Source organism: Callithrix jacchus, chromosome 5, assembly GCF_049354715.1.
Source record: "Callithrix jacchus isolate 240 chromosome 5, calJac240_pri, whole genome shotgun sequence".
NCBI classification, from domain to species: domain Eukaryota; kingdom Metazoa; phylum Chordata; class Mammalia; order Primates; family Cebidae; genus Callithrix; species Callithrix jacchus.
In genome coordinates, this window is record NC_133506.1 from 67,296,869 (window position 1) to 67,316,145 (window position 19,277).

The following is a 19,277-nucleotide window of genomic DNA, read 5'->3' on the forward strand; positions in this document are numbered from 1 at the left end:
TATCTAATCAAGGCCTTTGTAGAGACAGAAGAGGTGTAGCTCCCAATAACTTGATAGTCCATACAGACTTCAGAAAAGTATTTCCCATGGAGGAAAATGGGCACAAGTGCTGATGGTTTCTGTGATATCACTGCTCTCAGAATTTAGCAGAATAATGTAAAAAGACAGCCTTTTATCCACAAATTTGGTGAAAATATGGTTTTTGAATCACCAGAATGAATTTTTTTTCAGCTGTACTTTAAATTCTGGGGTATATGTGCAGAACATGCAGGTTTGTTACATAAGTATACACATGCCATGGTGGTTGGCTGCATTCATCACCCCATCATCTATGTTAGATATTTCTCCTAATGCTATCCCGCCCCTGTTGTTCAACTCTCACTGTGAGTGAGAACATGGAGCGTTCAGTTTTCTGTTCTTGGGTTAGTTTGCCGAGAATGATGGTTTCCAGCTTCATCCATGTCCCTGCAAAGGACATGAACTCATCCTTTTTTATTGCTGCATAGTATTCCATGGTATATATGTGCCACATTTTCTTTGTCCAGTCTATAATTGATGGGCATTTGGGTAGATTCCAGGTCTTTGCTATTGTGAACAGTGCTGCAATAACCATACATGTGCATGTGTCTTTATAATAGAACGATTAAAAATATGAAAATTATTTGGTCATTAGCAATATAAATAGGGAGGCATAACAACACAGATACGATCTTAAACCACATCATCTGTGCTGTCAGAGTCATCCAGACCAAAGGAAAGAGCAATGACCTTGGGGCATCGCCTTCCAGTGATCAAACCAATACTGTGTTTACTTCTGGGAGGAGGTATGCCCTCAGAAACTATGCAAGATCTGCCAGAGAAATAAATGTGAACTGTTAATACTGAGCAGTGCGGTGAAAGTTAGAATATAGAATCAATGTCCTATATCAAGAAAATGGGTGAGTAAATTTTGTTAGAGTCATGCAATAGAATGTGGCACAACATTGAAATGAATTAACTGCTGCTAAACACAACAACGCTAAGAAATAGGCAAAACATTGAGTGAACAAAGTGATAAAGCAAAAAGGTATGTACTGAATGATTCCATTTATATGAATTCAAGGAGAGGCAAAACTACTTTTAAGCCGAGGGACAATGAAGAAATAATGAGCCTGGTAAAAGGAGGTTTGGAGCATTAGGTTTGCTGTGTACCTATGACTTCATATGTCAATGTTTTGCACATGTCACTCCCTTCCTGGAATGCTGCACCCTCTCTTGTAGGTACATGTCCATCCTTTAGGACTTGGCTCTGTGAAGACAATTATAAACCCTCGCTTGCCCTCTACAGAGAATCTCAGGTAAATGGTTACCAGAAACTAGCAACAATGTTTCTCTGCAGAAAGAGACTGGATGTTTGAACAAAATGGATATAGATAAGCTTATAGTCACTCAATATTCTTTGACTACATCAGTTTTTTTTAATCTAAAATAGAATTTAGCGAAAAAAATAAAAGAAAGTGTCAGAAGTTAAATGCCTATGCTACTAGTGTACCAAAAGTTAGGAATAAAGGAGCTGTTGCTGTCTAAGCCCCAGGAAGCTTCCTTCCTCTTGCCTGCCTCAACCAGAGGGGTAATTTTGCTTTTTCAAGAAGGCATTTAGTGAAGCTAAGTTAAGCTGGTAAAGACAGAGTTCTTTTTTAAAAACTCTGTTTTTTGCTAGTCATAGTAAGGTTCTAATTTAAAGTCCTTATGTGAGAGCAGAGCTTATAAAATATAAAATCCACAAAGAAGAGAATTCACTTACTACCCAGGTTAAAATAACAGTCAGTCATATTTTCCTAGGCCTAATCTCTTTCCCTCACCCTCTGGTCCCTCACACCTGCATTGTGTGATAGGACATCCCTCCATGGTGAGATATGGAGAATTGCTAAAAAATGACATTTTCTTGCCTTGAACTTTAATTTCACAAAGATCTGACTTAGAGGAGCTTGGGATATTTTTCTGAACTAGAATCCACAATTTATTATGGGTAGCATGAATTTAATGTTATGATAAACTGCAAACCACAGCTAAGATAATGTCTTCCAGAATCCTGAAATCCTCTATTTTAGTCTTAAATTGCTCTGAGAACAAAATACACATTTTTTCATTCAAACTTAAGATATATATTTATTTCATATCCACTAGAGCAGGATATAAAAGTCCTGTTTACACCCAGTTTCATTAAATTCATGTTCTTATAAATTATAAACAGGAAGAAAATGCAATGAAAGGATGAGTGTGGCACCTCACATTGAAAGGTTGTGGTTCCAGCCACACCTCTACCACTTTGCAGCATATATTGACCAAGTCACTATATTACATTAAGTCTTAATTTGGTCATAAGATTAGGTTAACAACATTGAAGAATAGGATCTGCATCCTCACATAGGAGCCATTCCCACATAGGATCCTTTCACTGAGGGACGTGGATACACGATGCTGTCTTCACCTCCAGAAGTCTACTTAAAGCACAGATGGAGCTGCCATTTTATTAAACTGGGGCAAAGAGATTGTAATACCAGCTGACACATAAAGAAAATGCCATAGGCTCTACCCTCACTATTGGTGGCTCTCTCAGCAATTGATGTGCTCCTGGATTCCCACCACACAAGATCTATCAACAGCTCACTATACGCCAAGTGGAAGCTACTTTGTAAACAAGATGATGAATGAAATTGCCATTTCCTATTGGAAACAGACACCTATGCAAGCTTGTGATAATACCTGTCTTGGAAGATATAAATGTAACCTACAGTTTTAATAGAGGGCCTGACCTTCTAGAGAGATTATGTTTCAGAACAGGAATTCATGCATTTCAGTTGCCATGGACACAGGCAGTTGTGTGGGTATGAAATCAGCTTTTAAGGTAAGCAAAGGAGACCCATGATTAAAGCAGATCTCAGCTTGTCTAATGAGTGATAACAGATTCTAAATTTGATATTCCAACTGCTTAAAGGAGCTGTCAATGTAGTTTATTTGCTTTTGATAATATTCCTTAAGTCACATTGCATGAATGAATGAATGGTTCATTTGATGTGTCCTCTTCATGTAATAATTTCCACTATCAAGCTAATTAACATATTTATTTCTCTCATTATTTATTCTTCAATAAATCGTGGTATTTATCGAGGGTCTGTGTGTGACAGACATTATACCAAGAGGCAGGGATGCAAAAATGAATAAAACATGGTTTCTTCCCTGAAGGATCTCACTCTTCAGAGGAGAAGGAAAGTATTAACTATAATACGTTTTAAAATAGAGAAGTTAGGGGGACTCTTCAAGATGGCGGGGTAGGAGCAGCTTGGGGTTGCAGCAGCTCGGGGTTGTGGCTCTCAGTGAAGGCTCAGAGGGTGAGTTCACACCGCATTTTCAGACGGATCTTTGTTGCCCACAGAACTGGGGGATTCCCAGGTGGAGGAGAGACACCGAGCGCCGCCGTGGCTGTTTTGGCCAGGACTGCCATTGCGGCTGGCGCAGCAGCGCAGCGGCACTCCGCACAAGGCGCACTGGTCTGGATGCCCTGTTAAACCGGCAATCTGAGATTTGGGAGGGCAGATTAGTATATCCATCTGATTGAACGGGACTTGGACAGTGACCCAGACCAGGAGATTCCCGGGAGGCAACATTTGAGCCGGCACAGTGGGTCGCTGCACAGGAAATCACAGGGATCCAGGTCCCCAATCAGCAGGCGACTGAAATACCTGGGAGAGAGTCAACCTTTCAACTTAGGAAAGGAAAAAAAAAGAGGGGCTCTGAGGCGGCAAGCCAGGTGACCAGGCTCGGCAGGTCCCACCCCCACAGGGACAAGCAGGGTAGCGATTCCATACACCCAGGGGTGAGAATTTCACTGCGAAAGCAACTGAGCCTGGGACGGCGCAGCTCAGTGCGGGAGGGGCGTCCCCCATTGCCAAGGCAATCCGCACCTACAGAAGTATACTCCCATTGCTGTCGCAGCCTGCCGTTGCCGAGGCAACCCGCCATAACAGAGAGACTCCGCCAATACAGAGGCAACAGAGCTGAGCACACGACAGCAGGGTGGAGCCCTCAGCAACAGGCCGAAGCCCAAGGCAACAGAGCACAGCCCGCCACAGTAGGGCGGAGCCAATGCCAACGGGGCAGAGCCTCGGCAGGCAAATAGTGACTAGACTGCCCCCTAGCTGGGCAGGAAAGTGCAACAGATACTCATAAAGGAAGCCCTAATGCCCCGAGATAGAGCATCTGAGGGAAAAAAAAGGGTTTTATGAGTTCTGCTGCAGCAGACTTAAAAGTATTTGCCACACAGTCCTCAATGAACAATGGAGCTCACAGCTCAGCACTCAAGCTCCTATAAAGTACAGACCGTCTCCTCAAGCAGCTCCCTGACCCCTGAATATCCAAAGAGTCACCTCAAAAAGGACTGGTCAGACTGACATTTGGTGGGCATCATTCTGGGACAAAGATAGCAGAAGAAGAAACTGGTAGCATCCCTCACTGTTCCACAGCTGCTACAGGTGTACCCCAGACAAGCAGGGCCTGGAGTGGACCTCAGCAGTCATACAGCAGAGGGGCTAGACGGTTAGAAGAAAAACTAAGTAACAGAAATACTTCATCATCAACAATCTGAACGTCCACTCAGAGAACCAACCAAAAAGTCAGCAACTACTCAGACCACAGGAGGATAAACCCACAAACATGGGAAGAAACCAGCGCAAAAAGGAGGAAAACACCTGAAACCAAAATACCTCACCTCCTACAAAGGACCAAAACTCCTCACCAGCAAGGGAACAAAGCTGGACGGAGAATGAGTGTAATGAAATGACAGAATCAGACTTCAGAAGGTGGGTAATGAGAAACTTCCGTGAGCTAAAAGAACATGTTCTAAATCAATGCAAAGAAACTAAGAACCTTGAAAAAAGATTTGAAAAAAGATTCGAGGAAATGATAACAAGAATGGGCAACTTAGAGAGAGGAATATAAACAAATTGAAGGAGCTGAAAAACACGAGAACTTCGCGAAGCATGCACAAGCTTCAACAGCCAAATTGACCAAGCAGAAGAAAGAATATCAGAAGTCAAAGATCAACTCAATGAAATAAAATGAGAAACCAAGATTAGAGAAAAAAGCACAAAAAGGAATGAACAAAGTCTCCAAGAAATGTGGGACTATGTGAAGAGACCTAATCTACGTTTGATAGGTGTACCAGAATGTGACGAAGAGAATGAATTCAAGCTGGAAAATACTCTTCAGGATATTATCCGGGAAAATTTCCCCAACCTAGCAAGCCAGGCCAATATTCAAGTCCAGAAAATACAGAGAACACCACAAAGATATTCCGCAAGAAGAGCAACCCAAGGCACATAATCGTCAGATTCAACAAGGTTGAAATGAAGGAGAAAATACTAAGGGCAGCCAGAGAAAAAGGTCGGGTCACCCACAAAGGGAAGCCCATCAGACTCACAGCAGATCTCTCGGCAGAAACTCTACAAGCCAGGAGAGAGTGGGGGCCAATATTCAACATCCTTAAAGAAAAGAACTTTCAACCCAGAATTTCATATCCAGCCAAACTGAGCTTCATAAGTGAAGGAAAAATAAAATCCTTTGCAAACAAGCAAGGACTCAGAGATTTTGTCACCACCAGGCCTGCTTTACAAGAGCTCCTGAAAGAGGCACTACACATAGAAAGGAACAACCAGTACCAGCCATTCCAAAAACATATCAAATGCTAAAGAGCATCAACAACAAAGAAAGAATAATATGCACCAACTAACGGGCAAAACAGCCAGCTAGCATCAAAATGGCAGTATCAAATTCACACATAACGATATTAACCCTAAATGTAAATGGGCTAAATACACCAATCAAAAGACACAGACTGGAAAATTGGATAAAAAGCCAAAACCCATCGGTGTGCTGTATCCAGGAAACCCATCTCACACGCAAGGATACACAAAGGCTCAAAATAAAGGGATGGAGGAAGATTTACCAAGCAAATGGAGAGCAAAAAAAAGCAGGAGTTGCAATTCTCATCTCTGATAAAATAGACTTTAAAGCAACAAAGATCAAAAGAGACAAAGAAGGTCATTACATAATGGTAAAAGGATCAATACAACAAGAAGAGCTAACGATCCTATATATATATGGACCCAATACAGGAGCACCCAGATATATAAGGCAAGTTCTTAACGATCTACAAAGAGACTTAGACTCCCACACAATAATAATGGGAGACTTTAACACTCCACTGTCAATATTAGACAGATCAACCAGACAGAAAATTAACAAGGAAATCCAGGACTTGAACTCAGACCTGGAACAAGCAAACCTGATAGACATTTACAGAACTCTCCACCCCAAATCCACAGAATATGCATACTTCTGAGCACCACATCACACCTACTCTAAAATTGACCACATAATTGGAAGTAAAGCACTGCTCAGCAAATGCAAAGCAACTGACATAATAACAGTCTCTCAGACCATAGTGCAATCAAGTTAGAACTAAGAATTCAGAAACGAACTCAGAACCGCACAGCTTCATGGAAATTGAACAACTGGCTCTTGAATGTTGAATGGATAAAGAATGAAATGAAGGCAGAAATAAAGAAGTTCTTCGAAAGCAACGAGAATGAAGACACAACATACCAGAATCTCTGGGACTCATTTAAAGCAGTCTCCAGAAGAAAATATATAGCAATAAATGCCCATATGAGAAGAGTGGAGAGATCCAAAATTGACACCCTATCGTCAAAATTGAAAGAGCTAGAGGAGCAAGATAAAAAAAACTCAAAACCTAGCAGAAGACAAGAAATAACTAAGATAAGAGCAGAACTGAAGGAGATAGAGACACGATAAACCCTTCAAAAAATCAATAAATCCAAGAGCTGGTTTCTTGAAAAGATCAACAAAATAGACAGACCACTAGCCAGATTGATTAAAAAGAAAAGAGAGAACAACCAAATAGAAGCAATAAAAAATGATAAAGGGGAAATCACCACAGATTCCACAGACATTCAAACCATCATCAGAGAATATTACAAACAACTCTATGCACATAAACTAGTAAACCTGGAAGAAATGGATAAATTCCTGGACACCTGTGTCCTCCCAAGCCTAAACTAGGAGGAAGCTGAAACTACGAATAGACCAATAACAAGGGCAGAAGTCGAGGCAGCAATTAAGAGCCTACCACACAAAAAAAGCCCATGTCCAGACCAGTTCACAGCTGAATTCTACCAGACACACAAAGAGGAGCTGGTACCATTCCTTCTGAAACTATTCCAAATAATCCAAAAAGAGGGAATCCTTCCCAAATCATTTTATGAGACCAACATCATCCTGAGACCAATACCCGGCAGAGACTCAACAAGAAAGGAAAACTTCAGGCCAATATCCATAATGAACATAGATGCAAAAATCTTCAATAAAATACTGGCAAGCCGATTGCAACAGCACATCAAAAAACTTATCGCTCATGATCAAGTAGGATTCATCCCGGGGATGCAAGGCTGGTTCAACATACGCAAGTCTATAAATGTAATTCACCACATAAACAGAACCAAAAACAAAAACCACATGATTATCTCAATTGACACAGAGAAGGCATTTGACAAAATTCAACAGCCCTTTATGCTAAAAACCCTCAATAAACTCGGTATTGATGGAACATATCTCAAAGTAATAAAAGCTATTTATGACAAACCAACAGCCAATATCATACTGAATGGGCAAAAACTGGAAGCATTCCCTTTGAAATCTAGCACTAGACAAGGATACCCTTTTTCACAGCTCCTATTCAATATAGTACTGGAAGTTCTAGCCAGAGGAACCAGGCAAGAAAAAGAAATAAAGGGTATTCAAAGAGGAAAGGAGGAAGCCAAATTGTCTCTATTTGCAGACGACATGATAGTATACCTAGAAGACCCTGTCACCTCAGCCCAAAAACTCCTGAAACTGATCAGCAACTTCAGCAAAGTCTCAGGATACAAAATCAATGTGCAAAAATCACAAGCATTCCTATACACCAACAACAGACTGAAAGAGAGCCAAATCAAGAACAAACTGCCATTCACAATTGCTACAAAAAGAATAAAATACCTAGGAATACAACTTACAAGGAACATAAGAGATCTCTTCAAGGAAAACTACAAACCACTGCTCAATGAAATAAGAGAGGACACAAACAGATGGAGAAACATTCCATGTTCATGGTTAGGAAGAATCAATATCATGAAAATGGCTATACTGCCCAAAGTAATTTACAGATTCAACACTATCCCCATCAAGCTACCATTGACTTTCTTCACAGAACTGGAAAAAACCACCATGAACTTCATATGGAACCAAAAGAGAGCCCGCATAGCCAAGTCAATTATAAGCAAAAAGAACACAGCGGGAGGCATCACACTACCGGACTTCAAACTATACTACAAGGCTACAGTAATCAAAACAGCATGGTACTGGTACCAAAACAGAGATATAGACCAATGGAACAGAACAGAGGCATCGGAAGCAACACAGCATATCTACAACCATACAATCTTTGATAAACCTGACAAAAACAAGCAATGGGGAAAGGACTCCCTGTTTAATAAATGGTGTTGGGATAACTGGCTAACCATATGCAGAAAGCAGAAACTGGACCCCTTCCTGACACCTTACACTAAAATTAACTCCAGATGGATTAAAGACTTAAATATAAGACCTGGCACCATAAAAACCCTTCAGGAAAATCTAGGCAAAACCATTCAGGGCATAGGAGTAGGCAAGGACTTCATGAACAAAACACCAAAAGCATTGGCAACAAAAGCCAAAATAGACAAATGGGACCTAATCAAACTCCACAGCTTCTGCACGGCAAAAGAAACAGTTACTAGAGTGAATCAGCAACCAACAGAATGGGAAAAAATCTTTGCAGTTTACCCATCTGACAAAGGGCTGATATCCAGAATTTACAAAGAACTCAAACAGATTTACAGGAAAGAAACAAACAAGCCCATTCAAAAATGGGCAAAGGATATGAACAGACACACTTTACTAAAGAAGACATACATGAGGCCAACAAACATATGAAAAAATGCTCATCATCACTGGTCACTAGAGAAATGCTAATCAAAACTACATTTAGATACCATCTCACGCCAGTTAGAATGGTGATCATTAAAAAATCTGGAGACAACAGATGCTGGAGAAAATGTGGAGGAATAGGAACAATTTTACACTTTTGGTGGGAGTGTAAATTAGTTCAACCATTGTGGAAGACGGTGTGGCGATTCCTCAAGGCCTTAGAAATAGAAATTCCATTTGACCCAGCAATCCCATTACTGGGTATATATCCAAAAAACCATAAATCATTCTACTATAAGGACGCATGCAGACGAATGTTCATTGCAGCAATGTTTACAATAGCAAAGACCTGGAACCAACCCAAATGCCCATCCACGATAGACTGGATTGGGAAAATGTGGCACATATACACCATGGAATATTATGCAGCAATCAAAAAGAATGAGTTTGTGTCCTTTGTAGGGACATGCATGAATTTGGAGACCATCATTCTCAGCAAACTGACACAAGAACAGAAAATGAAATACCACATATTCTCGCTCATAGGCAGGTGATGAAAAAAGAGAACACATGGACACAGGGCAGGGAGTACTACACACTGGGGTCTACTGGGGTGAATAGGGGAGGGACAGTGGTGGGGGGGAAGGGGGGGAGGGATAGCCTGGGGAGAAATGCCAAATGTGGGTGAAGGGGAAGACGGCAGCAAAACACACTGCCATATGTGTACCTATGCAACTATCTTGCATGATCTGCACATGTACCCCAAAACCTAAAATGCAATAAAAAAATAAACAAATAAAAATTAAAAAAAATAAATTAATTAATTAAAAAAAGAAAGTAAAGTGTATTTATTACCATTATCAAAACATAGTGATATACACATATACACACATATATTCACACACATATTATTTTGGGGTTTTTTTGTTGTTGTTGTTGTTTCTGAGATGGAGTCTTGCCCTGTTGCCCAGGCTGGAATGCAGTGACATGATCTTGGCTCACTGCAACCTCCATCTCCTGTATTCAGGTGATTCTCCTGCCTCAGCCTCCCAAGTAGCTGGAATTACAGGTGTGCACCATCACACCTGGCTAATTTTTGTATTTTTAGTAGAGATGGGGTTTCACCATATTGGCCAGGCTAGTCATCTTGAACTCCTGACCTTGCGATCCACCCACTATGGCCTCCCAAAGTGCTGGGATGACAGGCGTAAGTCACCCCGCCCAGCCTTATTTGATATTTTCTATCCTTTCTTTTTAATCACTTGATCTGCCTTGCCTGACAAAAGCTTCTTTCTCTTTTTATTATTGCATTTCTGTTTCTTTGTGTATTTTTTATAGTTTCTACTTTAAGAAAATTTCTGTTTTATATGGTACCCAGATAGTATAGATTTTTTAAAATAATTTTATTGTGATCGTGTTATTTTTATAAAGTAGCCTGCATATTGTTTAGCGGTTTTTGTCCTGAATTCTGTTGTTTTGATAGAAGGATCATGCTCTTTGGGTCACATTAGCCTCCTGTGCTTTTGTCTATCATTTCCTTTTCAATCATTCTGAATTACTTTATTTTAGCAATGTCTCTTATATACAAAATAGTATATTTTGCTTTGAGAGTCAATTTAAAGCATTTTTCTATTAAAAGGTTCATTAAGTTCATTTACATTAATTAACATGACTGATGTGTTAGGCCTCCATGTGCCATATGGCTTTATGCTTTTTTGGTATGTGGTCTGGCATTCTCTTTCTGATCATAGGAAGTTTTCATAATGCTAATATCTTAATACTTTTAGTCTCTTCTTTCTTTACAGTATCTTTTGTTCCTTACTATATGCAATAATAAAATTAACTTGTAAGCTTTATTCTCTTCTCCTGTTTTTTTTCAAGAGTAGTCTTTATCTTCTTAAACAAGCTTAAGCTTCTATTTGACTTATTTGCTTAATATGATATTCCTTTCCTCCTAAGTGTTCCTAAGAGAGAGTCAGAGACTTACACGTCCTACTTTCTTCCTTTTCCCATTTACTGGTTAGTTATTTGCATATTATTAGCATATATTGCATTTCGGTATTATCCTGCCACTTTTAGCCCCACATTCTGATCCTACTTTAGTTTTACAGTAAATCTATATTCAATGCTTTTCACTTGTATTTTTGCTAAGTATATTCGAACATCATCTGGATTATATGAACCTCATTTTCCAGTAGAAATCCCAGAAAGAATCATGGAACAATAATCCCTGAGTTTCTTTATGCTCAAAATGCTTTGCTTGTAACCCTTAAAGTACAGATTGGTTGCTATCAAACTCCTGGCTCATCTCTATATTTCTGAGTTTCTTGTAAGCTTTGGGTTGTTTTTTTTCATTATACTTTAAGTTCTGGGGTACATGCAGAACGTGCAGGCTACATAGGTATACACGTGCCATGGTGGTTTGCTGCACTCATCACCCCGTCATCTACATTAGGTATTTCTCTTAATGCTATCCCTCCCCTAACCCCCACCCCCTCAATAGGCTCCAGGATGTGATGTTCCCCTCCCTGTGTCCATGTGTTCTCATTGTTCAACACCCAGTTGTGAGTGAGAAGATGTGGTGTTTGGTTTTCTGTTCTTGTGACAGTTTGCTGAGAATGATGGTTTCCAGCTTTATCCATGTCCTGCAAAGGACATGAACTCATCCTTTTTTATGGCTGCATAGTATTCCATAGTGTAAGTGTTCTTTTATTATTTTCTGGTATAGAATGTTATCAAAACTGATGCCAACCTGATTTTTTTTTCTTTTTTGGTGGAGGAGGAGGAACTGGTTACATGAAGAATTCTTTATTTTAAAGATCTAACAATTTTACTAAGATATTTTTTGGAATTTACTATTTTATATCAATTTTCCAAGATATATACCTTTTCAATATGTAGACTAAAGTCTTCTTTTATTTCTAGGAAGTTCATTGAAATTAATTTTAAATCATCTTCTACTCCAAAGTTTACTTTTTTCTGGGGGAATTCTGCTTATAATATACTGAATCTTCTTGGTCAGTCTTCTATACCAATTTCTTTCTAATTCTTTTACCCGATTTTTATTTTTGTTTCTTTTGCTTTTCTGATTTATAGCCTTTATGTCCTTTATAGTGATTTCTGTATTGTTCATTCTTTAAGTCTTTGTAACTTAGTGTTCATAAAATAAGTGACATTGCTTCAATTTATTTCCAGACTTCTCTCAGTTCCTGTTTCACACCTTCTTGTGGTTCGGGCATATATTCTCTGAGTGTACTTACTTCCTCTTTTTAGTACTCCTTCACAATTAGTTTTATGACTGAAAATTCTTGGCTGGGTGTAGTGGCTAATGCCTGTAATCCTAGCACTTTGGAAGGCCAAAGTGAGCAGGTCACCTGAGGTCAGGAGTCCAAGACCAGCCTGGCCAACATGGTAAAATACCATCTCTACCAAAAATACAAAAAATTAGCTGGGCATGGTGGTGGACGCCTGTAATCCCAGCTATCTGGGAGGCTGAGATGACAATCGCTTGAACCTGGGTGGTGGAGGTTGCAGTGAGCTGAGATCACGCCACTGCACTCCAGCCTGGGCAACAGCAAAACTTCATCTCAAAAAAAAGAAAAAGAAAAAAGAAAATTCTTGAAGACATATTGTATTGGACTTTTTCTCAATAGAGATAATTTCCTAGTGAGTTCTCTTCTGATAAAAAACCACATTGAGATATCATCTCACACCAGTTAGAATGGCGATCATTAAAAAATCTGGAGACAACAGATGCTGGAGAGGATGTGGAGAAATAGGAATATTTTTACACTGTTGGTGGGAGTGTAAATTAGTTCAACCATTGTGGAAGACAGTGTGGCGATTCCTCAAGGACCTAGAAATAGAAATTCCATTTGACCCAGCAATCCCATTACTGGGTATATATCCAAAGGACTATAAATCGTTCTACTATAAGGACACATGCACACGAATGTTCACTGCAGCACTGTTTGCAATAGCAAAGACCTGGAACCAACTCAAATGCCCATACATGATAGACTGGATTGGGAAAATGTGGCACATATACACCATGGAATATTATGCAGCCATCAAAAACAATGAGTTTGTGTCCCTTATAGGGACATGGATGAACCTGGAGACCATCATTCTCAGCAAACCGACACAAGAACAGAAAATGAAATACCGCATATTCTCACTCATAGGCAGGTGTTGAACAATGAGAACACATGGACACAGGGAGGGGAGCACCACACACTGGGGTCAGTTGGGGGGAAGAGGTGGGGTGGGGAGTTGGGGAGAGAGAGCATGGGGAGAAATGCCAGATATAGGTGAAGGGGAGGAAGGCAGCAAATCATACTGCCACGTGGGTACCTATGCAACTACCTTGCATGTTCTTCACATGTACCCCAAAACCTAAAATGCAACAAAAATAAATAAATAAAAAATAAAAACTTGACTTTTCAGGGGTTCCTTTTTTGTATTTCTCCCTATAGGTCCAACAATGTAGTCATTAGTTATGATTCACATCTGAACAATTTGCTTTTTCTCTGTACCAGAGACTTAGCGAGATTAGGGTAACTTGCCCAGATCCTCTATTCGAGGACTCCTTCTGTTGCTGCCATGATGAAGGCTGTTTTAGTGCGTGAGGCTTCTCTGTACAAGGGCCTTACCTGTCCTCTTCACTCTGGCTCAGCATTACTTCTTGCCCTGTTTCCTCAGATCTGTACATAACAACGGTCCCTCAGGGTTACGCCCTCTTTCTAGGCTCGAATGTCAGCTGAGGATTTGTAGATTCTGGCACTCTGCCTTACTCCCTGCCCTACTCGCCTACTTTGCTACTTGGCCTTTACTTCCCACATTGAGGGGACTGATTCATGATGTCGTCTTCCACTCATTGCCAAGGTGGTGTGTGTTTGTTTTTAATGTGGGATGTTACTGAGTCTCCGTTTCAGTGACAGTATACATGTCTGAGCTTATGTCCCCTCCTTGTCTTCGTTTTGTGTGGTTCTTAGTGGAGACACAAGGACTTCACTGTTCAGTCCCGGATATGTCATTCAGTATGAATGGTTCTACTGCACTGTTTTTTAAGTGTAGTTCCCTTTGTACCCTTTTTATTCTTTCTTTATGGATATGTGCTTGTTGAAAAGGATACCAAAAGTCTCTGAATGTTTCATCTGTGACTTGATAAAATTACGTTTTAAAACTTCTCTCTTTCACAGAATCCTCAAAGCCATCACCACTGGTCAAGAGTTAACACTTCACGCCATTCAGCCCAAGGGTGTTTACGTAGATAAAATATACAGAATGCACTTCTTCTCGGGGTAAAGACAGTTGAGATGCATATACAGAGGGTGAGAAGATTGATAAATGTTTGCGGAATTGAACTGAATTAGATCGACCCAAACTCGTGTTTGAAAATTCTCAGCCTTTAGAGGAATAAATTCAGGAAAGGAAGGTAAGCCCTACGAAAGTAGAAAAGTAAATGGAAACTCTAATCACTTAATTAAGATTTATTTCATTTTTTTGTATTCAGGACACTACTACAGCTACTGTGTGGAAGACATAGCATGTTAAAGAATCTGTCAGTAATACAGGGTACAAAAATGGTCAAGTGCGGATGAAAATAAACGTGAAGGCAAAATATTGCAGAAGCTTGGTGCAGGGACAGCATTTTTCTCATAGAATGACCTGTGAAATGTTAAGTAGTAGGTGGCATTTGTGTGGAATTTGACCAATCAGAGATGGAAAGAAAAGTCACCCCAACACAGTGGCCATTCACTCCCTGTTGCTGATCTTCCTCCCTCCCTCCCTTCTTTCCTGTCTTTTTTAATTTTTTTGTTTTTGTTTTTGTTTTTGTTTTTTCAGAGTCTCACTCTCTGGACCCAGGCTGGCATGAGTGGGGCAATATTGGCTCACTGCCAACCTCTGCCTCCAGGGTTCAAGCAATTCTCCTGCTTCATCCTCCCGAGTAGGTGGGATTATAGGCACCCGCCACCACACCCGGCTAATTTTTGTATCTTTAGTAGAGACGGGGTTTTCATCATGTTGTAAGCTGTTCTCAAACTCCTGACCTCAAGCGATCTGCTCATCTGCCCACCCAGGCCTCCCAAAATGCTGAGATTGCAGGCCTGAGCCAGCGCCCCCGGCCTATTGCTGCTGTTTCTATCCATAGGAAGGCCTCTTCCATCAGAACAGCCCTGGCTGTTTTCTCTGGTCCTACCCTGGAGCGAGTTACCTGATTGCTAAGTTTTGGCCTTCAGCTTCTCCCTTCTCTTCAGGAATCTGATTTCAGGGCACATCCTGTTCTGTTCTTCCTTCCAAGTTTTACTTTCTGTAGGTGCAGGCTCTTCCTTTGTGGAGGAGGCCTGTGATTGTCCAGCTGAGCCTGTGAAAAGGAAAATATACTTAATTTTGGAAGAGTATGAAAAGGATCACTTAGCAAAGACAGCTGAGACACATTCTCCAACCTCGTCTTTGTTAGTAACAAAGGTAATTTTTTTTCTCCATCTGATGATCAACTCCGTGTCTAATGCTCTGTTGGTTTCACATAGGGGATGGGAACAGGATTTTCGTGTATTGCACCTGTTCAAGCCCTGACATGGCTGCTGCTCATATAGTTTTAGTGGCTCCTTATACCATATAGAATAAGATTCCAGGCTGGGCATGGTCGCTCACACCTGTAATCCCAGCACTTTGGGAGGCTGAGGTGGGCAGATCACCTGAGGTCAGGAGTTCAAGACAAGCCTGACCAACATGGTGAAACCCCATCGCTACTAAAAATACAAAAATTAGCTGGGCATGGTGGCACATGCCTGTAGACCCAGCTCCTCATGAGGCTGAGGCAGGAGAATTACTTGAACCCAGGAGGCAACAGTGAACCGAGATTGCACCACTGCCACTCCAGCCTGAGTAACGAGCAAGACTCCATCTCAAAAAAAAGAGAAGTTTCCAAATTCCTTACTTGCCATTCAGAACTTTCCCAAATGTGACCCTTAACACATGTTCCCATTTATCTCAGCCTGCTGTCCCTTTCCCCTTCATCTCATGTTCAAAGCTCCTGCTCTCCATCTCTGGATCTCTCCAGGGCTTCCTATCTTCTGGCCTCAGTTCAAGAGTTTGCCTCAATGTGCTGTCCACGTCCATCTGGTAAAGTCCTAACTGTGGCCCAGAAAGTCTTCCTATTGTGCCTGAGTCTGCTTGCATCAGAAAGTGTGTGTGTGTGTGTGTGTGTGTGTCTGTGTGTGGAGACCCACCAGTGTTTTAGATTCTGCAGACTAGAGAATATGACTTGTTCTTTGTTGTTTCACTGACACCTCAAAAAGTAATCTGTACACAGTGGGTCTTTACTAAATAGTTGTTTGTTGAATTGGTTTCTGGAAGAATAGATCATATGAAATTGCATCTTCAGAGTATACGGAGTTTTGGGCTTGATGAATCAGAGCAGGTGCAGTCTTGGGGTCTGAGAGTGCTTTGAAAGCAGGTGAATGGGTGGGAAACTCAGAATCCAAGTCTTATAAGATTTTAATAGAGGCAGTTATGTCCAGCCCATTAGATCAGAAATTCTGGGCCAGGCACGGTGGCTCACACCTGTAATCCCAGGACTTTGGGAGGCCAAGGCAGGTGGGTCATGAGGTCAGGAGATTGAGGCCAGCCTGGCCAATATGGTGAAACTCTGTCTCTACTAAAAATACAAAAGTTAGCTGGGTTTGGTGATGTGTGCCTATAATCCCAGCTACTTGGGAGGCTGAGGCAGGAGAATGGCTTGAACCTGGGAGGTGGAGATTGCAGTGAGCCAAGATTGCACCACTGCACTCCATAGCCCCCCTACCCCACCAAAAAAAAAATCCTGAGGTTAAGGGTTATCACTATCTTATTTACCTAGCGCTATGCCAGGTCCAGAGTCAGTAGAATGAATGAATGAAAGCGCCTTAACTCCTCTGAGAGTATAGCTAAAGAAAAAGAAAGTACGACTTAAGAAATTTGGGTTAGGAAAGAGTGTAGAAAAACAAATGAGAAATGCATTTTAATTACCTTACATTGTATCTCCCACACTTTCTAGCATAGTGTATGCAGTGTATTTCAATAAAAATTTACAGTGCACACAATAGATGGCCAATAAAAGTACACTTTCTTCTTCCATAAAGCTCAGAGAATAGCATGCTCACCAATCTAAAGTAAAATATTTTAACGGAATTGTAATGGGGCTCACTCAAGATTTCTTTTTCCTCTGACCTCTGAGCCCATGGAAGCAGGAAATCAGACTAGCGTCTTTGAGTTCCTTCTCTGGGGGCTTGAGCCAACCAGAGCAGCAACACATCCTCTTCCTGCTGTTTCTGTGGATGTACGTGGTCACTGTGGCTGGGAACCTGCTCATCGTCCTGGCCATTGGCACCGATGCACCTCCACAGCCCCATGTACTTCCTCCTCACCAGCCTGTCATGTGCAGACATCCTTTTCACCTCTACCACCATGCCCAAGGCCCTAGCCAACATCCAGACCCAGAGCAGGTCCATTTCCTATGCAGGGTGCTTGGCCTGGCTCTACTTCTTCTTGACTTTTGGGGACATGGACATCTTTCTCCTGGCTACAATGGCCTATGACCGCTACGTGGCCATCTGCCACCCACTCCACTATCTGATGATCACGAGCCTCCGCCGCTGTGCCCTCCTGGTGACTGCCTGATGGACCCTCACGAGTCTTGTCGCCATGACTCACACCTTCCTCATCTTCCGGCTTTCCTTCTGCTCTGAGAAGATAATTCCTGACTACTTCTGTGATTTGGGACCACTGATGAAGGTGTCCTGCTCTGATATCCAGGTCAATGAGCTTGTGCTCCTCTTCCTAGGGGGAGCAGTCATCTTAATCCCTTTTATGTTCATCCTGGCCTCTTATATCCACATTATTTCAGCCCTCTTCAGGGTCCTCTCGGCCCAGGGACGGTGCAAGTCCTTCTCTACCTGTGGCTCCCACCTCCCTATTGTTGCTCTGTTCTTTGGGACGGTGATCAGGGCTTATCTGTGTCCCTCATTCCTCCAACTCAGTAGAGGAGGCTACAGTGGCTGCTGTCATGTACACAGTGGTGACTCCCCTGCTGAACCCTTTTATTTACAGTCTGCAGAACAAGGACATGAAGGCTGCAGTGCTTAGACTTCTCAAGGGCAGAGTCTCCTTTTCATGGGTCCAGTGACTTCTGCTGAGAAACTGAAGGTGTTCTCCATCCCCTGCAGTGAGGGACTTGGCAGAAATTTCTACCTCAAGGTTCTCATTTCTGAATCCCATGTATCCCTTATCACCACTCTCCTCCCGGAATTGCAGCTGGAGTGGTGATAAGGGATAAGAAGTTTGGTGTTATGAAGGAAAATCAATATTTTGCTGTGTGCTTAAAGTTCATCTGTTATTTGCTCATTTTACTTTGCTTATTTTACTTCATAATTTTTCACTAAGAGGCATGACTTTTGCAACACTTTTAATTCTAAAAGGCTGTATAACCTTTTATGCTAGTTTATCAAAACCAAAAGAGGTCATGGAAAGTGGGTTCATGACAATAATATTAGCAATAAAGTCAATAGCAGATGGCAAAGACTTTATAACTTTGAGTAACACGTATGTTTTCCTACAAAAAATAGGAAATTATACAAACACTTATTGTCTCAAGGTTATGAATCAGAAATATCTGCAGTTGTTAAAGATCTTGACAATATAGGAGTGATCTATTTTCTCTTAGTAAAGAGATTTACAATTTGTAATGAGAAGATATAATAAATGTAAGTTATATATTATGGTAACTAGTGTGTATTTCTTTCTAACTTTCTTCCTTATCTGCATAAGCCCTGGCTGACTATAAGTGTTGTGTGTATGAATCTGTCTATGGCTCACACAGATCTGGGTCAAAAACTGGGGTTGTATCCATTGTGAGGAATTTGGCAAAGAGAATGGTGGACCACACACACTTGTGCTTCCTTGTGCTGAACAGCACACCCCATCTCCCACAAGAGGGGTAAGGCTGTCAGTAGTAGTGACTTGGTCCAGGAGGCGGGGGATGACTTCAGAAAGAAGGAGATTGTCAAGAGAAATGAGCAGGTGCCTGTGGCTCATGTGCAATGCAGTCCACGCCTTGTGCTGCTCAGATCCACTTGCAGTTCCCCATTGTATCCAGCTCTCATCCTGTCATATGGAGCCTCTTTGTGTTGTTGTTAAAATGAACAGTCTCATTCCTTCCCAAATACGGTGAG

At 41.3% G+C, this 19,277-nt stretch overlaps 1 pseudogene; it reads left to right on the forward strand.

The window, feature by feature from the left end:
* The first annotated feature begins 17,287 nt into the window (after positions 1 to 17,287).
* LOC100411878 (olfactory receptor 1P1-like) lies at positions 17,288 to 18,487 on the forward strand (annotated as a pseudogene).
* Positions 18,488 to 19,277: the final 790 nt, after the last annotated feature.